At 40.7% G+C, this 25516-nt stretch overlaps 1 protein-coding gene and 1 pseudogene across 1 annotated transcript in view; both read right to left on the reverse strand.

Moving 5' to 3' along the window:
- The window catches only part of LOC108524358 (putative zinc finger protein 876), a 28691-nt pseudogene extending 6108 nt beyond the window's left edge, over window positions 1–22583 (reverse strand).
- The window catches only part of LOC108524377 (zinc finger protein 141), a 162020-nt gene that overhangs the window by 117617 nt on the left and 18887 nt on the right, over window positions 1–25516 (reverse strand). The gene's annotated exons all lie outside the window — the stretch shown is intronic.

Consider the following 25516-nt stretch of genomic DNA (forward strand, 5'->3'; position numbering starts at 1 on the left):
GGGACTACAGGCGCCCGCCACCTCGCCCGGCTTGTTTTTTGTATTTTTTAGTAGAGACGGGGTTTCACCGTGTTAGCCAGGATGGTCTCTTGATCTCCTGACCTCGTGATCTGCCCGTCTCGGCCTCCCAAAGTGCTGGGATTACAGGCTTGAGCCACCGCATCCGGCCTGAGTTTCTTAAAGGCATGTTGAATGTTGTATTTTGCCAAATACTCCTACATACACAATAAAAATAAAGATATCTAGATGTCTAGCAGCAAACCTAATTAAAAAGGTAAACACTCTCTACACTGAAAATTATAACATGATAAAAAACTGAAAAAGACATGAAGAAATTGAGATTTTTCTTGCTTAAATGAATTGAAAAAATATCAATGGCTATACTACCCAAAGGTGATTCTACAGATATGGTAATTGCAAAACACTAATGAGTTTTTTTCACAGAAATGGAAAAAAAAAAAAAAAAAATCCTAAAATTTATGAGGAACCACCAAAGACCCACAAATGGCAAAAGTAATCCTGAGCAAAAAGAACAAAGCTGGAAGCATCTCATTACCTGGCTGCAAAACATACTATAAAATTATAATGAGCAAAACAGGATGATACTGACATAAAAACAGATAAACAGGTCAAAGTATCCAGTGAGCCCAGTAATAAATTCGTGAACCTAGAGCCACGTGATTTTCAACAAAGATATCAAGAACACACATTTGGAATAAGACTGTCTTTTCAATAAATGGTGCTAGAAAAATTGATTATCTACATATAAAAAAATGAAACTAGGCCCCTACCTCTTTTTTTTTTTTTTTTTTTTTTTGAGACGGAGTCTTGCTCTGTCGCCCAGGCTGGAGTGCAGTGGCCGGATCTCAGCTCACTGCAAGCTCCGCCTCCCGGGTTCACGCCATTCTCCTGCCTCAGCCTCCCGAGTAGCTGGGACTACAGGCGCCCGCCAGGTTGCCCGGCTAGTTTTTTGTATTTTAGTAGAGACGGGGTTTCACCATGTTAGCCAGGATGGTCTTGATCTCCTGACCTCGTGATCTGCCCGTCTCGGCCTCCCAAAGTGCTGGGATTACAGGCTTGAGCCACCGCGCCCGGCGGCCCCTACCTCTTATGATATAAAAAACTCAATCACAAATAAAGATTTAAATAGGAAACCTAAACCTATAAAGATATTTGAAGTAAACATAGAGGAATGCTTTACAACATATTGCAGAACAAAGAATTTTTAAGACTTCAAAACATACACAAAAATATGCAAATGGCATTACAACAAACTAAGAATGCTTTGCACAGCAAAGAAAACAGAGTGAAGAGAAAATGTATGGAATGAAAGAAAATATTTGCAAAATATACATGAGAGGAAAACTTACAGAATATATAACAAACTTAACAACAAATATAACACATAATTTGAAACTAGGGAAGAGACATTAAGAGACATTTTCTTGTTTTTTTTTTTTTTGAGATGGAGTTTCACTCTTGTTGCCCAGGCTGGAGTGCAATGATGCTGTCTAGGCTCACTGTTGCAGGAAGTCAGGGACCCCGAACGGAGGGACTGGCTGAAGCCATGGCAGAATAATATAAATTGTGAAGATTTCATGGAAATGTATTAGTTCCCCAAATTAATACTTGTATAATTTCTTACTCCCGTCTTTACTGCAGTCTCTAAACATAAATTGTGAAGATTTCATGGACATTTATCACTTCCCCAATCAATACTCCTATAATTTCCTATGCTTGTCTTTAATCTCTTAATCCTGTCATCTTTGTAAGCTGAGGATGTGTGTCGACTCAGGACCCTGTGATGATGGCGTTAACTGCACAAATTGTTCATAAAGCATGTGTGTTTGAACAATATGAAATCTGGGCACCTTGAAAAAAGAATAGGATAACAGTGATGTTCAGGGAACAAGGGAGATAAACCATGCCTGGGAGCCGGGCATGATAGAGTTGTATTTCTCTTATTGCCGAAAATGGGCAAGAGAAATATCGCTGAATTCTTTCCCCAGTAAGGAATATTAATTAACAGTCCTCTGAAAAGAATGCATTCCCAGGTGGAGGCCTCTAAAATGGCCACTCTGGGAGTGTCTGCCTTATGCAGTTGTAGATAGGGATGAAACATGCCCTGGTCTCCTGCAGCACCCCCAGGCTTGCTAGGATTAGGAAATTCCAGCCCAGCGAATTCTAGTCAAGACTGGTTCTCTGCTCTTGAACCCTGATTCCTGTTGAGATGTTTATCAATGACAACACGTGCACAGTGGGACAAGAAACTTCATCAGCAATTCTAGTTTTGCCCTGGCCTTGTGACCTTGCCTTGCCCATCTGCCTTGTGATATTTTATTGCCTTTGAAGCATGTGATCTCTGTGACCCTATTTGTACATTCCCTTCCCTTTTAAAATCGCTAATAAAAACTTGCTAGTTTTGCGGCTTGCGGGGGGCCTTCACAGAACCTGCCGACATGTGATGTCTCCCCTGGACACCCAGCTTTAAAATTTCTCTCTTTTGTACTCTTTTATTTCTCAGACTGGCCGACACTTAGGGAAAACAGAAAAGAACCTATGTTGAAATATTGGGGGCTGGTTCCCCCGATAGCTCACTGCAACCTTTGCCTCCTGGGTACAAGCGATTCTCCTGCCTCAGCCCCCTGAGTAGGTGGGATTACAGGCGCCTGCCACCATGTGTAGCTAGTAGAGAAGGGGTTTTCACTATGTTGGCCAGGCTGCTCTTGAACTCCTGACCTCAGGTGATCCGCCCATCTCAGCCTCACAAAGTGCTGGGATTACAGGCATGAACCACTGTGCCCGGACTAAGAGGCATTTTTCAAAACAAGAAATACAAAAGGCCAAGAAGAACATGCAAAGATGCTCAACATCACTAATTATCAGAGATATGCAAATCAAAGCCATAATAAGATACGACTTCACTGCAGTTAGAATGACTGTAATTAGAAAGGCAAAAAAAAAAAAAATTGTTAGTGAGAATGTACATAAAAGTTAACATATAAGGCTCGTAAGATTGTAAGTTAGTACAGCTATTATAGAAAAAAATGTATCACAGGGTGATATATATTTAAGCAATAAACATCATAATTTAAGATTTTTTTTGATTCTAAGACAATAAAATGTTGACCATGTAAGAAAAAAAGAATTCAAATTGCTAGATCATATGTTACAGAAATAAACCAGATAAACTGAGACAAATTCCACATGATCTTACACATATGTGGAATGTAATAAAAACATAGATGGTGAAGGTTTCATGCAACTGTTCTTAGCAATCGCTTTTTGGATATGACATCAAAGGCTCAGGAAACAAAAATATGGACATACACATAGTACTACATCACTGTATCCTAACTATTCCAAGAATATTTAAAGCAGGACTTTAAATAGATATTTACATATGCATGTTCTTCATTATTATTTACACAAGACAATTCCTGGGAACAACACAAATGTCCCTTTAGAGATCAGTATTAGATTTTTAAAATGTGACATACATACAATGAAGTATTTCATTTTAAAACAGAAAGATATTCTGACACATTTTACAAAAACAAAGCCTGAGAACATTACATTATATAAAATAGTCAAAAAGAAACAGACATTATATAATTACACTAATAAGAATATGGAAATCAGCCAAAATTATAGAAACAGGAAGTAAAATGGTGTTCTTCAGTAGCTGAAGAAAAAGGAAAAAAGGGCTAAGTTAAATTGTTTATAATGTATTAAATTTTACTTTTGTAAGATAAAATTAATCTAGAGATCCATTGCAAAAAAAAGTAAACGTACTTAATACCACTAGACTGTACACTTGAAAATGTTTAATGTAGGGAAAAGCAAGAGAGATCAGACTGTTACTGTGTCTATGTAGAAAAGGAAGACATCAGAACAATCTGCATTTTGAACAATGATGTCTGTTGGAGAATGTGCAGTAGCAAAAATCAAAAGTTGGAGTGGGGCCAAGTGATCTATTTACTTGTGCTGACCAAATTTTTTCTTCAACTAATTTTTTACGTTGCCTCTGGAGTTAATGTTCTTTTACTATTCAATTTTGGATCCCCTCTTAAGATAGAGAACAAATTTGACATGGCATAAGTAGGGATGCCTAGAGTTGGCCGAAATTAATTAATATCTCCTAGCAACTTTTTGAAAGTCATTTAATGTTTTGCAGTGAGCCAAGATCACGCCAGTGCACTCCAGCCGGGGGGACAAAGGGAGACTCTTCCCAAAAAAAAAAAAAAAAAAAGGAAACCCTTTTAATGTTTTTAGTGTGTCTTTTCTTATTTCTATTTTTTGTGGTTTAATTTTCCTTTCCTCTACCTGCATCCCCAAGTAATGGAAAGGAATAGAGGTTTGAATCTTATCAGATGCTATTGTCAGTCCTGGGTTGGCAACCTCGGTCTGCAGAAATGTGTAACAGTCAATTTGTCTCTCGTTTCTGCAGCACACAAAATATCATCAACATAATGAATAATAGTCTGAAAACCTGTCTCTAACTGGTTGAAGAGCTTGAGCTGCAAAAGTCTGACAAATAGCTGGACTATTAAGCATTCCCTGAGGCAACACTTTCCACTGAAACCTGGTGGCTGGTTCTTTATTATTTGTGGCTGGTATAGTAAAAGCAAATTTTTCAAAATCCTGTTTTGCCAGAGGAATGGTAAAAAAGCAGTCCTTCAGATCAGTTATAATTAAAGGCCAACCTTTGGGGATCATGGCCGGATAGGGCAACCTGGGTTGGAGAGCCCCCATGGGTTGAATTACAGTATTAACAGCTGTTAAATCGGTCAGCATGCACCATCTGCTGGATTTTTTCTGAATTACAACCAGGAGAATTCCAAGGCAGAAATGAAGGCTCAATATGTCCCTTTCCTAATTGTTCCTTTGCTAATAAGTGTAAAGCCTCCAGCTTTTGTTTCGGTAGCGGCCACTGATTTACCCATACATGTTTTTCTGTTTTCCAAGTTAATGGAATGGGTTTTGGAGGCTCTACAGTGGCCTCTCCTAAAAATGATACCCTATTTCTTTTCTTTCTTGATTTCCCTCAGCCTCAGTTGGGACTTTAATGGCATCTCCATGCTTCCCTAGTCCCTTTTTGGGAGATATCCCATTTTACTCATTATTTTTCGACTCACGGGGCTGTATAGGGAGACTGGGATAGTAATCTCTGCATGGCATTGTTGTAACAAGCCTCGGCCCCATAAATTGATTGGAATAGAAGTGATCATAGGTTGAACTGTACTTTCTTATCAGGTCCTAGACAAGGTAAAATCATGGCACTTTGATACACTTCTGAGGTGGTTCCTTGTGGGGAAAAGAGAGATCAGACTGTTACTGTGTCTATATAGAAAGAAGTAGACATAAGAGACTCCACTTTGTTCTGTATTTGAGATGCTGTTAATCTGTGACCCTACCCCCAACCTTGTCCTTGCAAGAGACATGTGCGGTGGTGACTCAAGGTTTAACAGATCTGGGCTGTGCAGGGTGTGCTTTGTTAAACAAGTGCCTGAAGGCAGTATGCTTGTGAAAAGTCATCACCATTCTCTTAATCTCAACTACCCAGGGACACACACACTGCAGAAGGTCGCAGGGACCTCTGCCTAGGAAAGCTAGGTATTGTCCAAGGTTTCTCCCCATGTGATAGTCTGAAATATGGCCTCGTGGGAAGGGAAAGATCATTCCCCAGCCTGACACCCATGAAGGGTCTGTGCTGAGGAGGACTAGTATAAGAGGAAAGAAGGCCTCTTGGCAGTTGAGATAGAGAAAAGCATCTGTCTCCTGCCGGTCGATGGACGATTTTATGTTCTGTTTACTGAGAAAGGAGAAAACCGCCTTAGGGCTGAAGGTGGGATGTGCTAGCGGCAATGCTGCTCTTTATGCACTAAAAAGGTGTATGGAGATGTTTGCGTATGCGTATCAAGGCACAGCACTTTTCCTTAAACTTACTCATGTCACAGAGATCTTTATTCATATGTCTTACTGCTGACCTTCTCCCTACGATGATCCTATTATCCTGCCACTTCCCTTTTTCTAAGATGGTAAAGATAATGGTCAATAAATACTGAGGGAACTCAAGAGACCAGTGCCGGCGTGGGTCCTCTGTATGCTGAGTGCTGGTCCCCTGGGCCCACCTTTTCTTTCTCTATACTTTGTCTCTGTGTCTCATTTCTTTTCTCAAGTCTCTTGTTCCACCTAACGNTTAATCTCAACTACCCATGGACACACACACTGCAGAAGGTCGCAGGGACCTCTGCCTAGGAAAGCTAGGTATTGTCCAAGGTTTCTCCCCATGTGATAGTCTGAAATATGGCCTCGTGGGAAGGGAAAGATCATTCCCCAGCCTGACACCCATGAAGGGTCTGTGCTGAGGAGGACTAGTATAAGAGGAAAGAAGGCCTCTTGGCAGTTGAGATAGAGAAAAGCATCTGTCTCCTGCCGGTCGATGGACGATTTTATGTTCTGTTTACTGAGAAAGGAGAAAACCGCCTTAGGGCTGAAGGTGGGATGTGCTAGCGGCAATGCTGCTCTTTATGCACTAAAAGGTGTATGGAGATGTTTGCGTATGCGTATCAAGGCACAGCACTTTTCCTTAAACTTACTCATGTCACAGAGATCTTTATTCATATGTCTTACTGCTGACCTTCTCCCTACGATGATCCTATTATCCTGCCACTTCCCTTTTCTAAGATGGTAAAGATAATGGTCAATAAATACTGAGGGAACTCAAGAGACCAGTGCCGGCGTGGGTCCTCTGTATGCTGAGTGCTGGTCCCCTGGGCCCACCTTTTCTTTCTCTATACTTTGTCTCTGTGTCTCATTTCTTTTCTCAAGTCTCTTGTTCCACCTAACGAGAAACACCCACAGGTGTGGAGGGGCAGGCCACCCCTTCAGTACCTATGCCAACAAATCCTGTAACAGGCTTTTGTTTAGGCCAATTTTTTGGCCATCCATTGATTTAAGGTGATGATAGAGACATCAGCCCCGGTATCCACTAATCCTTCAAACTGCTTTTCCTGAATAGTGACTGTACACTCGGGTCTATCCTCTGAGATGGGATTATCCCAAGAAGCAGCTTTTCCAGCAGGGTTGATACTTCTAAACCCTCCTGTTCTTTCTGTTTTCTTTTCCCCAATTGTAATATAAGACAAAGGCAGTATTTGAGCAATTCTATCACTTGGATTGTCACTCCAGGGAACAGTGGAGCTGATCACTAACTTAATTTCCCCTTTATAATCTGAATCAATTATCCCAGCATGAATTTGGACTCCCTTCAAATTTAGACTCGATCTCCCTAAAATAAGGTCTACCGTCCCTTCTGGCAGTGGGCCATATACCCCTGCAGGAATCTTTCATTGGAGCTCTCCAGGGAGTCAAGAGACCATTTGAGTGGAACATAAATCTACTGCTGTGCTGCCTGCTGTGGCAGGGGACACTGTTGTACTGTTGTTTGACAGCTGGTTGTCTGACAATTGGTTGACTCCCTGAAGTGGTGGTATTTGCTGCGGGGGGTTGTTGTCCCTGAAAACCCTGAGGAACAAACGGCTGAATTGGGAATGCACCGGTTTGTTGTGGGGCCTGAGACTGGCCCCTCTTCCTGTTTCCCAACAATGGTTGCTGATTTTTATCAAACTTAGAATGTTATTGATTAGCCCAATGTTTTTCTTTTCCACATCTTGGACACAGGCCAGGTGGCTCTTTATTTTTTGCTGTAATAGCTTGACATACTATATTCTGTTCATTTAGGACTGGGCAGTTCTTTTTTAGATGACCGATTTGACCACAATCATAACATTTTCCCCCAAATGTTCTAACTTGTCCTCCTAAAGTGACCCCCGTCATTGCTTGAGCCATTAGCATTGCCTTATGCATAGCTTCTCCAACCCCATCACTAGCCTTCACAAATTCTGTAATTACATCAACTCCTGCTGGAACTTTTCCTTTTAATGGCTTTATGGCCGATTGACATTCTGGATTTGCATTTGATAGGCCATTAATTCTACAATAACTTTTTGGGCATTATCATCTGTAATAGATTTTTGAGCAGCATTTTGCAATCTTGCCACAAAGTCAGGATATGGCTCTTTAGAGCCGTGTCTAATTGAATTAAAAGAAGAGCAGGCGGTTCCTGGGTCCTGAATTTTTTCCCAGGCCCTGAGGCGAATAGCCCTTACTTGTTCAACAGCCTCATTCTGCATTACTGCTTTTTGGTTAATGGTACTCCAATTTGGACCTGTTCCTAACAATTGGTCTACATCTATATTAACAGTGGGATTAGTAGCCTGATTTTTTCATACCTGTTCTTGTACTCCACTCCATCAATCCACCAGGTTTTAAACTGTAGAAACTGAGAGGGTGAAATGGAAGATTTAACCAAAATTTCCCAATCATAAGGAATAAATCTACTTCCATGAGCAATGGAATCTAATAATGTTCTCATGTAAGGTGAGTTGGGTCCATATTGTTTGTAACTCCTTTCTTCATATTTTTTAACATTTTCATGGTGAAAGATTCATATCTAGCCTCAGCTCGGGTAGGCGCTCCTACTTGAGTCTCTTCCCTGGCCGGTACCGGTTGTAAACTTACCAGGAACTGCCATGCCTCAAGATCTCCCTGTTTTCTGGCTTTATCAATGATTTCATGCAGTGTGCTATATTATCCACTAGGTGGTGCTGTAGGATCAAGCGCCACCGTCACAGGTTGCTGGTATGATGCCGTGCTATTTGGCATGGGACACACTGCTTGAGGTCTGTATTGAACCTCTGGAGGCGGCCAATACTGAAGCTCGGCTGGCGGCCGATATTGATAAACTACCAGCAGTTGGGTCTTATTTTCTAATGGCTGATATTGTGGATACCATGTCTGGATTGGCATTGCTGGGATAGAGACTCTATCCTTTTCTACTTGATATTCTCTTGGAGTTTGTACTTGTCTAACCTGCATTTGAGGTTGTAATGTTACAGGCATCTGAACCGTGGGAAGAGGCCATTGTCATTTAGGCTCTGATGGCCCCAATGATTCTGGATCTCCTTCCCCCAGTTTTGATGATTCAGGATATATTACCTCCTGTAATTGACTGTAGTCAATATTTTGCATTGACTGTCCCATTACAGACTCTGCTACATTTTTACAATGTGAACTTTTCATTCCTTTCTTAAACTCTGTCCCTACCTCTTCTTCACAATCTATTACACAGCTTTCAGGGGCATCAGAAACTGAAACGCTATCTTCTCTTGTTTGAAACAGTTCTAAACCTGCTTTAATAATGGCCCAATCATTCTATACTGCAAGCGGGATTTTTACCTTCCCTATTTGCTTGTTTTAATTTTTTGCCATTTTCCCCCCAATCTTTTATATCTAAAGTTCCCTGTTCTGGAAACCATGGGCAGAATTGTTCTATTGTTTGAAATAGCATAATTAGATTTTCTGTAGAAGCTCTAACTCCCCCTCTTCTTAAAAGAATTTTAATGAAGCTGAGATAAGACGCGTATTTACTTTCAGTTTGTCCCATTGTTACCCTGGGTTCCTCCGAGCGCACAAGCTTACCTCAAGGCTGACAGTGGATGTACTCAGGAATCTCTCCTTGACTTGTACTCAATGGTCACATTCTTAGCATACCTGCACCCAAGAGAAAGGCACCCATGTTGGGCGGCAGGCGAAGGGGTGGACTGCCCCTCCACACCTGTGGGTATTTCTCATCAGGTGGTAAGAGAAACTGAGAAAAGAAATAAGACAGAGACAAAGTATAGAGAAAGAACAGTGGGCCCAGGAGACCGGTGCTCAGCATACGGAGGACCTGCACTGGCACTGGTCTCTGAGTTTCCTCAGTATTTATAAATTACTATTTTCACTATCTCGGTGAGGGGAATGTGGCAGGAAAACAGGGTGACAGTCAGGAGATGGTCAGCAAGAAAACATTTGAGCAAAGGAATCTGTGTCACAAGTTCAAGGGGAGGTACTATGCCTGGATGTGCACACAGGACAGATTTATGCTTCTCTCCACCCAAACATCTCAGTGTAGCAAAGAATAACAGAGCAGCATTGCTGCCAGCATGTCTCGCCTCCAGTCACAGGGTGGTTTTCTCCTATCTCAGAATAGAACAAATGTATGATCGGGTTTTACACTGAAACATTCCGTTCCCGGGGCATGCAGGAGACGGAGGCCTTCCGCTTTTACTAATCCTCCTCAGCACAGACCCTTTATGGGTGTCGGGCTGGGGGATGGCTAGGTCTTTCCCTTCCCATGAGGCCATATCTCAGGCTGTCTCAGTGGGGGGAAACCTTGAACAATACCCAGGCTTTCTTGGGCAGAGGTCCTTGCAGCTTTCTGCAGTCCATTGTGCCCCTGGTTAACCGAGAATGGAGAATGGTGATGACTTTTAACAAGCACATGGCCGGTAAACATACTGTTAACAAGGCACAGCCTGCGCAGCCCGAGATCCCTTAAACTTTGATTCCATACAGCACGTTTTTGTGAGCACAGGGTTGGGGCTAAAGTTACAGATTAACAGCATCTCAAGGCAAAACAATTGTTCAAAATACAGATCAAAATGGAGTTTCTTATGTCTTCTTTTACTATATAATAGACACAGTAACAGTCTGATCTCTCTTTTCCCTGGCATTTTCATGTTTTTCATCACAATTAATATTTAGATCTACCTAAAAGGTTAGTCTTTAAAATCACCTTCAAGTAAGAAAAGAGTTTCTCTCACAGAATAACATAATCAAACAATAAATAGATCGTAATTTTACACTGTTTCTTTGATTACTCACCTACACAAGAAAACAATGATGAACACCCAAGTAAATAAATACATATATATATTTTTGAGATGGAATCTTGCTCTGTCACCCAGGCTGGAGTGCAGGGGCGCGATCTTGGTGCCCTGCAAGCTCTGCCTCCCGGGTTCACGCCATTCTCCTGCTTCAGCCTCCTGAATAGCTGGGACTACAGGTGCCCGCCATCATGCTTGGCCAATTTTGTTTTTGTATTTTTAGTAGAAATGGGGTTTCACTGTGTTAGCCAGGATGGTCTTGATCTCCTGACCTTGTGATGCACCCGCCTCGGCCTCCCAAAGTGCTGGGATTACAGGCGTGAGCCACTGTACCCAGCCAAGAAATAATTTATAAACAGCGTAGGGACAATATACAGGCAAATACCACATATATAACTTTCTTGGCAAGAGAAATGTCTGATTTATATATGTTTTTTAATTTGCTCGAGGTGAAACCCAATGATGTTTATACAAATTAAACACCACATGGTCATAAAAGGAATAGAGGTTGTTGTTGTTGTTTTGAGACATTGTTTCACTCTTGTTGCCCAGGCTCCTGTGTGATGGCACAATCTCGGCTCACTGAAACCTCCGCCTCCCGGGTTCAAGTGATTCTCCTGCCTCAGCCTCCCAAGTAGATGGGATTACAGGCATGCACCACGATGCCTGGCTAATTTTGTATTTTTAGCAGAGAAGAGGTTTCTCCACGTTGGTCAGGCTGGTCTTGAACTCCTGGCCTTATGATCTGCCCGCATTGGGTTCCCAAAGTGCTGGGATTACAGGCATGAGCCACTGTGCCTGGCGAAGGTACAGGGTTTAAAATTACCATACAAATATGAAGATTAAAAAACCACTAAAATGGGGTCAAAAACAAGAATAAAAAATTCTGACCTTTAAAATATTGAATATCATATAGAGTATCATAAAAACAATCCTTTACAGTTTTCAACTGTGACTATGTACTTATGAAGAGCTGGCATTTTGAATCTTTGGCATTCAAGGTACAGCAGTAAAAGAAAATTTATCTCAGTAATTAATAAAATGCTGTGATGAGAATGAGACATTTCATTACATTTACTTATTCCACAATTTGAAAATTTAAGCATTTTATTTCAGACACTTTGAATTTGAAATAAAAAATATTTGTTGACATAGAACATATCAAAGTAAAACATACAAGGGGAGTGACATAGCAAGATGGCAGAATAGGAGGTTCTCTACCTAAATCTTCTATGGTTATAAAAAATGCAGCAGTTATACCCTGGAAAAAAGAACCTTTATGGGAACTTTGGAATCCATGTCAAAGGGTGTAAACCCAAGACAGGAGGGCTGTATTGAGAGGGCATGACCTTGCTTGAGTGGCATGCTTGCCCATCATACTCCCAGCTACAAAATAAAATATGATTAATTCTCATTGTAAATACAGCTGTAGGCCATTTGGTTTTGTTTATGCCACTAGCACCATCTGCCAAGACACCAAGGAGGATTCATAATGTCCTGTGTCTCAGGTGAAAGGACTTTAGAGGTTGATCCTCTCTGTGATCTCTGAATTAGCCCCTTGCACACATCTATCATGGTGTGGAAGAAATCCTGCACATGCAGGAACCCACAGACAGAAACCCTGGATGTAGGCTTGCCAACATTTATTTGATGGTGGATCTTGATATGGCACTATAACCTGGCTCCAAGTTCATGAAACCAAAGTCCAGAAGCAGTTTTTCCTAACCTGGGACCTGCCAAAAAGCACACCTATATGTGCCCCTCTAGGCATGCTGGCTGACTTTATTCCCACTGTGAATCTTAAAACCTACCTCCAGTCCCTGTCAGCTCAAGTCTGGGAAGAGTCCTGTTCACCCAGGAACCTAGAGGGAGAAATGCCATGAACCTGGAAACAAGCCTGAAGACTTTGGTCTCAGCTGTGTATGCTGAAGCAGCCCTGTGAATCAGTTTCACACCCTCTCAGCTGTGATCAAGGGTCAGTACTGCTCATCTAGGAACCTAATGACTGGGTTAGATTTCCAAAAACCCAGCAAGAGCCACACAGCAGAAGCCACACCTGCTCACATGGATTCTATCAGCTCTGTCATCTGCATATATAACTGGAGACTTTTTTCCTCAGCACCAGTCTTATTGATCAAGATCCTGAAGAAAGTTCCGTCTTCCCAGAAAACAGAATCCACAACGGTCTGATGCCCTAATAACAGTTTGCCAAGCATGAACTTCACTGTGATCCGGATCCAATGCACCTTACTGCAATCTCATCAGCACAGAGATCCAATAGGATAAAATATTTACCACCCCAAACTAATCTATAATGACTGAAAGAGATATTTACTCCTTCAGATGCAAGGACATAAAAACAAGGCATCACAGATTATGAAGGATCAGGCAAATGTAACATCACCAAAAGAAACTAAACATGCTTTAGTAACCACTTACAATAAAACACAGATCTAAAAAATGGCTAATAATTCAAAAGAATAAAGAATCTCAATGAGATGCAAAAAAAAAAAAAAAATTACTGAGTTTTTTTGCAACAGTGTATGAACAAAATCACAATTCATTAAAACAGAACCAATTAGATATGCTGGAGCTGAAGTACATAATAGGAGATCTAAAATACTTAAGAGAAAGCTTTAACAGAAGACTCCATTACACAGGGAAAAAAATCAGCAAATGTGAAAGTAAGTTATTTGAAAGTTCCTAGTTAGAATTTAAAAAAAGAATGTAAGAGTGAATAAAGCATTTGGCCCCCTTATTTTATAATAAATGTTAAGCATGTACATATTTTAGGAGGTTCATGAGTAAGAAAATTTTTTTAAAATTGTTTAAAGATATAATGTCTTAAATTCTTCCCAACCTTAGAAGGAATCTAGACATTAAATTTAAAAGCTCAAAATGTCTATGGCAAGAAGAATCTAACAAAAATTGCCAAGAACACATTATAATTAAACTGCCAAAATTCAAAGACAAAGAGAGATTCTTAAAAGAAGCAAGAGAAAAGAGATTCTTCACATACAAGGGAACTCCTACAAGGTTATCAGCAGATTACCCAGCAAAAACCATGCAAGCCACATAGGAGTAAAACCATATATTTAAAGTGCAAATGAAGAGACATTAAGAAAAAACCTTGACAACTAAGAAGACTATACCTGACAGAGTTGTTCTTTAGAAATGAAGTTTCAAAATCTTCTCTGATTAAAAAAAAAAGTTGAAATTTTAATCACTAGACCTGACTTACAACAAATGCTAATGAGAATTTAAGTTGTAATGGAATCCTAACTTACAACAAAAATATAAATCTTACGGAAAATCATATATACATAGTCAAATTTAGAAGGCTATAAACTATAATTATGGTGAATGAATTAATCACATTTAACTCTGGTATAAAGGCTACAAGAAAAATTTATTAAAACTACATATAGCTTCAATAATTTGTTAAAGGGTATACAATATAAAAAGATGTAGAGTGTGACATAAATACTATGTTGAGGGGGGAAAATTATTTTTTCTATACATAGACACTAACTTTTGCTTGAGGCCAGGAGTTCAAAACTGGCCTGCTCAATATAGCATGACCCTGTCTCTTAAATAAGTACATAAATAAAATTAAATAAAGATCTCAGAAAACTATTTAGTCTTTTTAAAAAAAGAAGTGGCATGGGCCTGGCACGGTGGCTCACACCTTTAATCCCAGCACTTTGGGAGGCCAAGGTGGGTGGATCACCTGAGGTCAGGAGGTCGAGACCAGCCTGGCCAACCTGGTGAAAGCCCGTTTCTACTAAAAATACAAAAACTTAGCCAGGTGTGGTGGCAGACGCCTGTAATCCCAGCTACTCAGGAGGCTGAGGCAGGAGAATCACTTGAACCTGGAAGGCGGAGGTTGCAATGAGCTGAGATCACACCACTGCACTCCAGCCTGGATGACAGAGCGAGACTCTCTCTTAAAAAAAAAAAAAAAAAAAACACCACATCTGAAAACTCTGCTTTGAACTTGTGAACATCTGATTTCCAGCATGGCTTGGATTTAGGCACCTGCAGGGTGACCTTGGGCATACTGTCTTCACAGGAAAGAGGGTTTGTGGGGGAAAAAATGCAGAATAGAAAAGGTGCTTTCAAGAACCCATGGGTGAGGGTTGGTGCACAGTTGGTGAAAGGTCTGGTTAGCGCTACAGATACTGGCCCAGGCAGGACAGCTCTTACTTATAAATGGGTACGTGCAGGGAGATAAGATGGTCAGGTGATCCAGAAGCCCAGGCTACTGCAGGAAAGAAGTTACTGGTGCAGATTCAAGATCTGGGAATTAGAAAGAAGCCATGAATCTTCTGGACACTTATGTGGCCTATTAGCGGAAAACTCTAGAAGCAGAGGTGTTCTCAGCACAATTCCTGAGTGAAGCTTTGTCATGAGTGAAGCATGGCCCTATCATTGCTTAGCATGCATGTGTGTGAATGTGCAGAAATCACATTGTAGCAGCAGGGTGGAGAGAAGAGTCTGCCCTCAGAACTCTTTCCCTTGAAGTCCTCAGTCCCCTTTGACCCCTGGAGGAGGGGTCAAATTCACTGTGACCCCTGGAGGAGGGGTCAATTCACTGTGTGACAGCTTGTGTGCAAACAACAACAACAAAACAAAAAAGCTTCTCAAGCCGGGCGCGGTGGCTCAAGCCTGTAATCCCAGCACTTTGGGAGGCCGAGACGGGCGGATCACAAGGTCAGCAGATCGAGACCATCCTGGCTAACACGGTGAAACCCCATCTCTACTAAAAAATACAAAAAAAATCTAGCCGGGCGAGGTGGCGGACGCCTGTAGTCCCAGCTACTCGGGAGGCTGAGGCAGGGGAATGGCGTAAACCCAGGAGGGGGAGCTTGCAGTGAGCTGAGATCCGGCCACTGCGCTCCAGCCTGGGCAACAGAGCGAGACTCCGTCTCAAAAAAAAAAAAAAAAAGCTTCTCCATTCTACAACAGACCCAGTGTCTGCCTCCAACCAAGGCTGCTATGATATCTTAATTTTTTTGAAGGGTCTCACTTTGTCACAAAGGATGGAATGCAGTGGTATGATCTTGGCTCATGGTGGCATCAACCACCCAGGGTTCAAGCGATCCTCCTGCCTCAGCACACCCCCAGGTAGCTGGGAATACAGGTGTGTGCCACCGTGCCCAGCTAATTTTTTTGGATTTTTGGTAGAGATGGGATTTCACCATGTTGCCCAGGCTGGTTTGAACTCCTGCACTCAAGCAATCTGCCCTCTGTGGCCTCTCAAAGTGCTAGGACTATGGGCGTGAACTGTCGCACCTGGCCCGGTATCTTTATTCTAACACCAAATATATGGAGCTTGCTGAACACCAACCAATCCTCCAACACAAACTGGGTGTCCAACAACTCAATTCTGAAAACACCCGGATCAGCATAGACCCCACCGGCTCAGGGTTCAGTCCCACAGTACTGCTTCCACTCCACATGCCAGTCACAAGCCCCAGGGACCCATCTATACTTCTGAGGAACTGTCTATAAATTATGGGCTTCCATAACTCCGTCCCTCAAGTTAAAGGATTTGATAAAACTACTCACAGAACTTGGCAAAAACACTTTACCTATGTTTACCAGGTTATTATACTGGATACAACTCAGTAAAAGCCAAGAGGAAAAAACGTATAGGACAAAGGAAAGCAGGGAAGCATGAGGTGGCCCGTGAATCATGGTAGTTATGACTAACATCTTTCAAATCCTTTGTGTTCTGCAAGAAAAGCTTACTGCAAAGAAATGCCCTTTTCATTATGACTTTGATGATGCTCCCTCTTTAGTTATCACAAATTCACAGACTCTGCATTCTCATTTTTCCCTCATAAACAATTAAATAATTTTGTCCTCAGTATTCAGAACAGAATACTTGTTAACCAAACTGCTCAAGTTTCTCTCCTTCCCCCAGGCCCCTGGACTATGCTCCACCTTCATTCTGAGCCAGCATATAACCCTCTTGATGTCCCTCCCAAGAACAGGCTGACTTCAGGGTGAAACATTCTCTAATCTCGAATCTGATTTTGCTGTTCTCCATTCTGCCCTCTCCCTCGCATCTTCTTTCTAATCTTGATTGCTCCTCCATATGACAGATAGCCTTGATCTGCCTCATTTTGGAGATGCTTGCAGATCTTGTGCTTGGTGCTTTTTCCATTGCAATTCTCCTTAAAATAAAGTCACTTCTTACCTACATCAGAATTTATTTTATTTGATGATATCTAGAAACAGGCCGATGACAATAACAATTACACCCTCTCAGAGGACATCACAACCCTCCTCCCATCTTAACTCTCACTGCATCTGCCTGTGGACACCCAGCTTTCCAGGGCTCCGTTGGCTTCTCAGTATAAAGGCTCCTTTCACGTCTACTTTCAGCCAGGTTAGGACACCTGCAGAAAAGGTTCCCAGGAAGAAACTATTGGGCTACTGATGACCTCCTTTGGCAGGGTCAAGATTGGCCTTACCCTGCAGTTAACAGGCTTAGGTCTCTGATTTCCAGTCAAGATTATTCACTTAGTTTTATATAAAAGAACTCAGTGTTTAAATAATCCAACAAAATTCCTCAAACTCATTGCTTATGTTTATAGGAGGAAAGGAGATTGTAAGGCACTTACATTTTATACTTCAACAAGAAAAGCCAAAATATCTATTTCAAACAATAAACATGTCATTCAGGTATTTCCATAGTAACAAATAGGTAATCATACATGAACATTAACCAGGAATGTCAAGTCCTATTCCATAAAATTTAACATTAAATTCAGACATCCAGATAACAAGATACAGAGCAAACTTATTCATTATCACAAATTCTCTACCATGCAGAAAAGAGAAACTGATATTTTGGCACATCTCTGTAAATCACCAATTTATCTACCAAAATTTCTTCTAAAAATGTATTCACTTCTCCATAGTCATAAAGAGAAATGTTTCCTACTTTTGTTTATCCAGTAATATTCCCATAACTAAGTCCTGAGGTTCAGTATGAAACCACTCCCAAAATGTACAGATCTCAAAAACTTATTACACACTCTCAAGGGAAAAATGAAAGAATTTTAACAAATATGTCGCTAGACATTTTAAATGCACATTCCTATTTTCAAACACTACTAATAAAATGCATTGTACAGTTACTAAAAGTGGAAGTTGAAATAAGTAAACATTTTTTCAAGATGACAAATGCAAGGAGTAGCAGTACTGGCTGGAATAATGATATGTCTGACTCAAGTGTCAAATCGGGCTGAATGGCTTATGATGTACATCCTCCTTCATCCTTCTCATTGAAATACTTAATGACCACCCTCCCAAGAACCTCTGCACTGTGTGCCTCTGTGTGCCTGGAGTGCCTATTATTTATTTTTGCAGGTCCATGCACTGTCTTGCTAGAATGGACTTTCATTGTCTTTGGGGATACTATCTTTTTCTCCCTTCACAATTCTGAAAAAATCCAGATGATAGAAATTATTTCTGCCTTTCCCCTCAATATCAGAATTCCATTGGCTGAACAGCAATGTGTCTCCAAAAAAATGGAAACTGGATTGGGAGAAAGAAAATCTTGGCCAGGCATGGTGGCTGACGCCTGTAATCCCAGTACTTTGGGAGGCTGAGGCGGGTGGATCATGAGGTCAGGAGATTGAGACCATCCTGGCCAAGATGGTGAAACCCTGTCTCTACTAAAATACAAAAAATTAGCCGGGCATGGTGGCGCATACCTGTAGCCCCAGCTACTTGGGAGGCTGAGGCAGGGCAATTGTTTGAACCCAGGAGGTGGAGGTTGCAGTAAGCTGAAGTCATCCCACTGCACTCCAGCCTGGGCAGCAGAGCAAGACTGTCTCAAAAAAAAGAAAATAATGCCACAAGGATGTGGCTTTTTGAATGAAGCGTAAACCACGAGAGTGCTCTGAGCACCAGGGCACCCAGCTGCCTCCGAGAGGGTTCACCCCACCCCTCAGGCCGTCCACTATGAGGAGATGCTGCAGTAACTATTATACCCTAACCACTCCAAAAGACATGGCTGCCGTGGGCATCTGGGATCTTCCCCAGAGAGTTCTGAATCCTAGGACCAGGAAAAGACAACAGTATGGCTGAGGACAAATTACCTCGTAAAGTTGGGAACCTAAACCCAAAAACATTCTGATAAGGTGTCTGCATCTGAAGAAGACAAAAGAAAAAAGAAGAGGCACAAAGGATACCCACTTTCACCAGTGTTACTCAACATAATACTAGAAGTGTTAGCTAGAGCAATGAGAAAGGGGCAAAAAAAGGCATCCAAATCTGAAAGGAAGAAGTCAAATTACCTTTGTTTGCAGATGATGTGGTCTTATATTTGGAAAAACATATTTCACTAAAACACTACTAGAATTGGTCAAGATATAAGATTGAAAGTGAGTCGGACGCAGTGGCTCATGCCTGTAACCCCAGTACTTTGGGAGGCTGAGGCGGGTAGATCACCTGAGGTCAGGAATTCGAGACCAGCCCGGCCAACATGGTGAAACCTCATCTCTGCTAAAAAATTACAAAATTTAGCCAGGTGTGGTGGCTCATGCCTGTAGTCCCAGCTACATGGGAGGCTGAGGCAGAGGAATTGCTTGAACCCAGGAGGCAGAAGTTGCAGTGAGCAGAGATTGCACCAATGTACTCCAGCCTGGGTGACAGAGCGAGACTCTGTCTCAAAAAAAAAAAAAAAGTGTGTCTATATGCTAACAGTGAACAATGTAAAAACAAATCAAGAGAACATAGTCACAAATTAAAATTAAATACCTAGGAATTAAGCAAAGAAGTGAAAAATCTCTACAATTAGTACTATAAAACACTGATGCAAGAAATTTAAAAAGACAAACAACTGAGTAATGTTTTATGTTCATGAATAAGAAGAATCAACATTTTAAAAATGTCCATACTACCCAAAGCAATCTACAGATTTAATACAACCTCTAGAAAAACATCAATGACATTCTTCACAGAAATAGAAAAAACAATCCTACAATGTAGACAGAACCACAAAAGAATCCGAATACCCAAAGCCATTGTAAGAAAAAATAAACTAGAGGAATCACAGTATTTGACTTTAAATGATACTACCGAGCTACAGTAATTAAAACAGCATGAAACTCATCAGTGAAACAGTAGAGAGAATGCAGAGACATATCCATGTATCTACAACCAACTTATTTTTGACAAAGGTGTCAAGAATATATACTGGGAAAAGGAGTCTTCAATAAATTGTGCTACAAAAACTGAATATCCATATTCAGAAGAATGAAACTAGACCCCATCTCTTGCCATATAAAAAAATTACATCAAAATGTATTAGAGACAAATCTAAAACCTCAAACTATGAAACTCCTACAAGAAAACATTGGTGAAGCTCTACAGGTGAGGCCCAGGAAACTGGGCAAAGATGTCACAAGCACAGGCAACCAAAGCAAAAATGAAATGGAATCACATCAAGTTAAAGGGCTTCTAAACAGCAAATGAAACAATTAACAAAGTTAAGGGAGAGCACATAAAATGAGAGAAAATATGTGTAAACTGCCCATCAGAAAAAAAAATTAATAATGAGAATACGTAAAGTTCACAAACAGCTCTATAGGATAAAATTGAATAATCTAATTATAAATGGGCAAAAATTTGAATAGACATTTCTCAAAAGACGGCATACAAATGACAAAAAGGCATATGACGAGTGCTCAACATCATTTATCATCAGATAAATGCAAACCAAATGACAATGAGATATTATCTTACTCCAATTACAACGGCTCTTACCCAAGTCGGGCAATAAAAAATGCTGATGAGGATGTGGAGAAAAGTGAACTCTGGCACTGTCTTGGTGGGAATGTAAATTAGACAGTCACTGTGGAGAACAGTTTAGAGGTTCCTCAAGAAATGAAAAATAGAGCTACTGTATTATCCAGCAATCCCAAGCAGCTACATAAAAGAAAGGGAATCAGGGCATCAAAGAGATATTTGCACCTCCATTTTTATTGCAGCAGTGTTCACATTATCCAAGATTTAGAAGCAACCTAAGTGTCTATCAACGCATGAATGGATAAAGCAAATGTGGTACATATACACAATGGAGTACTTTTCTTTCTTTTTTTCGTTTGAGATGGAGTCTCGCTGTCTCTCTCCCAGGCTGGAGTGCAGTGGGGCGATCTCGGCTAACTGCAAGCTCCACCTCTTGGGTTCATGGCATTTTCCCCTCTCAGCCTACCAAGTAGCTGGGACTACAAGCACCGGTCAACCGCACCTAGCTAACTTTTTTTGCTCACTTCAAGCTCTGCCTCCAGAGTTCACGCCATTCTCCTGCCTTAGCCTCACGAGTAGCTGGGACTACAGGCGCCCACCACCTCGCCCGGTTAATTTTTTGTATTTTTAATAGAGACGGGGTTTCATCATGTTAGCCAGGATGATCTCCATTTCCTGACCTCGTGATCCACCTGCCTGGGCCTCCCAAAGTGCTGGGATTACAGGCGTGAGTCACCGCACCCGGTCTTGTTTTTGTATTTTTACTAGAGACGGGGTTTCACCACGTTGGCCAGGCTGGTCTCGAACTCCTGACTTCAGGTGATCTGCCCACCTCAGCCTCCCAAAGTGCTGGGATTAGAGGTGTGAACCACCACGTCTGGCCAATGGAGTACTTTCCAACCGTTAAAAAAGAATATAAGATTCTGTGATTTGCAACAACATGTATGGAACTAGAGATCATTATGTTTAGAGAAATAATCTAGGCATATAAAGGCAAACTTTGCATGTTCTCACACATTTACTGAAGCTAAAAATTAAATTAATTTCATGAAGAAGGATTGTTACAGAGGTTGGAAAATATAGTAGGGGGCTGGGAGAAAGTGAGGAAAGTTAATGGGTTCAAAAAAATTGGAAAGAGTAAGATTTAGTAGTTGCTAGTACAACAGAGTGACTATAGTCAAAAGCAACTTAATTGTACATTTTTAAATAACTAAAAGAATGAAATCAGATCATCTGTAAAACAAAGGACAAATAGTTAAGATAATGAATACCTATTTACCTTGATGTGATTTTTATGCATTTCTTGCCTTCATAAAAAATCTCATGTAACCCAGAGAGAGAGAGAGAGAGAGAGAGAGAGAGAGAGAGCGCGAGAGAGCGCGAGACAGAAAGAGAGAGATAGGGATAGGCCAGGCACAGTGGCTCACGCCTGTAATCCCAGCACTTTGGGAGGCCGAGGGAGGCGGGGTGGATCCGAGGTCAGGGAGAATCGAGACCATCTAACATGGCTGAAACCCCATTCTACTAAAAAAAAATGGTTAGAAAATTAGCTGGACATGGTGGCAGGCACCTGCAGTCCCAGCTACTTGGGGAGGCTGAGGCAGAGAATGGCATGCAACCCGGGAGGCGGAGCTTTGCAGCTGAGCCGGAAGATTGCGCCACTGCACTCCAGGGCCTGGGCGACAGAGCAAGACTCCATCTCAAAAAAAAAAAAAAAAAGGATATATATATATTATATATATATATACGAGAGAGAGAGAGGAGAGAGGGCACGCTACTGTGTATTCACAAAAATTAAAAATTAAAATAATAAATAAAATATCGAATTTAAGGCTTAAAAATAAAAATCACTGGTCCTCATTTCTTCATAGATACATGACCTTAATATTATATTGATCACATTGCTTTTGTGGGAATTCCAAAACATAGTTAAGAATGTGTACTACTTCACTTTAGCAAAAGGCCAAAACATGAAGAGAAGAAAATTTTATTAAAATTTTATTATGTCCGGCACAGCCTTACCTCCTGCCAGTACAGCATGGTCAACAATGAGAAACTCCCAACTCTATGCTTCCTCAGGAGAGAAAGAGAAACACAGAATATCTGCCCACATTTTTGGTTTTTGGCGGGCTGTCAAAGATGGCTTTTGTCTCCCCTGACAGAGTGCTGAAGAAAAACGTGGTATACTTTGGATGACAGCAGCTATGCATATTTTACATTACTGAAAGAAGCAATCCTAAAGACATATGAGAATGAAGGAGGCCAGAAGTGCTCAAAAATTGTCAAAAAGAGAAACAACATCAGAAGCATCATACATCCTGATTTTGAAAACCTATTATAAATTTATGGTAATTGAAATACTTTATAACTGGATCAAAAAAAGACAATACCAGTGAAACAGAATAGAGCACATAAATAATCCCTTGCATATGTTATCAAATGAATAATTTACACATTCCATCATCCATATTCATTGTAGTATCATCTACAAAAGCAAATACGTGGGAAGAATCAAGTTTTCTTTTTTCTTTTTTTTTTGAGATGGGAGTCTTGCTCTGTCGCCCAGGCTGGAGTGCAGTGGCATGATCTTGGCTCACTGAAAGCTCCGCCTCCTGGGTTGACACCATTCTCTGGCCTCAGCCTCACGAGTAGCTAGGACTACAGGCGACTGCCACCACGCCCGGCTAATTTTTTGTATTTTTACTAGAGATGGGGTTTCACTGTGTTAGCCAGGATGGTCTCGATCTCCTGACCTCATGATCCGCCCACCTCGGCCTCCCAAACTGCTGAGAATACAGGCTTGAGCCACAGCGCCTGGCTAAGTTTTCTTAATAAATGAATAAAGACAATTTGAAATGTACTAATAATTAAATATTATTCAGCTTCTTAAAAGCAGAAAAATTTATTACATCCACAATAAGGATGCTTTTTTTTTTTTTTTTTTTTTTGAGACAAAGTCTCGCTCTTGTACCCCAGGATGGAGTGCAATGGCACAATCTCGGCTCACTGGAACCTCCACCTCCCAGGTTCAAGCAATTCTCCTGCCTCAGCCTCCTGAGTAACTGGGATTTGCTAATTTTTGTGGTTTAAGTAGAGACAGGGTTTCACCATGTTGGCCAGGCTGGTCTCGAACTCCTGACCTCAGGTGATCTGCCCACCCAGGCCTCCCAAAGTGCTAGGATTACAGGCGTGAGCCACTACATCTGGCCTAAGGATGCATTTTTGAGACTTTATTTATGTGCAAGAAGCCAGGCACAAAAAGATAAATACTATATAATTCTACTTATGTAAGATACCTAAAGTAGTTAAGCTCCTAGAAACAGAAAGTAGACTAAACTGTGTCGGGGGCTAAGTGGAGAAGAAAATGAGTAGTTTTTGTTTCACAGACAACCTGTTAGAACACAAAATAACTCTTATTTTTTAAAACTGTAAGATCTGGGTATATGTGCAGGTTTGTTATATACGTAAACTTGTGTGACAAAGGTTTGTTGTACAGATTATTTTGTCATCAAGGTATTAAGCCTGGTACGTATTAAAGATTGAATTACACAATGCATTCTTTCATATTACTTGGAATCAAACTAGAAATCAAAAGCAGAATCAAAATTGCCAAATCCAAAAATATGTGAAACTTAACAGAAGATTTAATATTTTTAAATGACAATACTACCCACAGTGATACTCAAATTCAGTGTAATCCTGATGAAAATCCAAATGATGCTTTTAAAGACATCTTTTAAAATTCTTACATTTACATGGAATATCAAAGGACCACTGATAGCCTGAACATTCTTAGAAAACAAGGACAAAGTTAGAGGCACAATGCTTCCTTTGTTTAGAACAGATTACAAAGCTACATAAATAAAAACAGTGTGGTACTTGCAAGAAGACAAATAGCAATGGAACAGAACCCAGAACTTAAAGCCAAACCATGTTTGTGTATATGCTCAAATGATCTTCAACAGGGTTGCTATGACCGCACAACAAGAAAAAGACAGTCTCTTCAATAAATGGTGTTGGAAAACTCTGTAACTACATGGGAAAAACTGAGGTTGGGTCCTTCACCCGAACCATATACAAATACTATCCTGAATGAGTTAAATATTTAAATGTCAGAATTATACCTATATGATCTCTAGAAGAAAATACAGTAAGTTTATGACCTTGGTCTCAGCAATGTTTCCTTGCATACAACATCAAATATCTGAGGAACAAATTTTAAAACTCAGAAAATGGGACTACATTAAATTTATCTCTGCATATTAAACATTTTGTAAGAGTCCCATGTAAGAAGAAAACAAATTAAAAAGCATATATTTGACAGAAGCTAACATCCAGAACTTCAAAAAAATCAACAAATAGTAAGTAACATGATTAACAAATGAACAAGATAAAAATGGTTCTCCAAAGATGAAATGCACACAGCAAACAATTACTGAAAAAAATTTCCAGTCTTTAGCAAAATGTAAAGCAAAACCACAATGAGGTATTATTGTGCATTAATTAGGATGGCCAATATCAAGCAAACAATGACAAATGTTGTTATTTGTACCTGAAAAATGTATAAAGGTTCCTCCAAAAATTAAAAAAAGTTATTATATGACCCAGTAATCCCACTCCTTTCTTTCTTTCTTTCTTTCTTTTTTTTTTTTTTTTGAGACAGAGACTTGCTCTGTTGCCCAGACTGGAGTGCAGTGGCGTGATCTCAGTTCACCGCAACCTCAGCCTCCTGGGTTCAAGTGATTATTGTGGCTCAGCCTCCCAAGTAGCTGGGATTACAGGTGCACACTACCACTCCTGGCTAATTTTTGTATTTTTAATAGAGACAGGGTTTCACCATGTTGGCCAGGCTGGTCTTGAACTCCTGACATCAAGTGATCCACCTGCCTTGGCCTCCCAAAGTGCTGGGATTACAGGTGTGAGCCATGGTGCCCTGCCCCACTTCTGAGCATCTATTCAAAATATGCAAAGTA

Source organism: Rhinopithecus bieti, unplaced genomic scaffold (genome assembly GCF_001698545.2).
Source record: "Rhinopithecus bieti isolate Rb0 unplaced genomic scaffold, ASM169854v2 scaffold_79532, whole genome shotgun sequence".
NCBI classification, from domain to species: domain Eukaryota; kingdom Metazoa; phylum Chordata; class Mammalia; order Primates; family Cercopithecidae; genus Rhinopithecus; species Rhinopithecus bieti.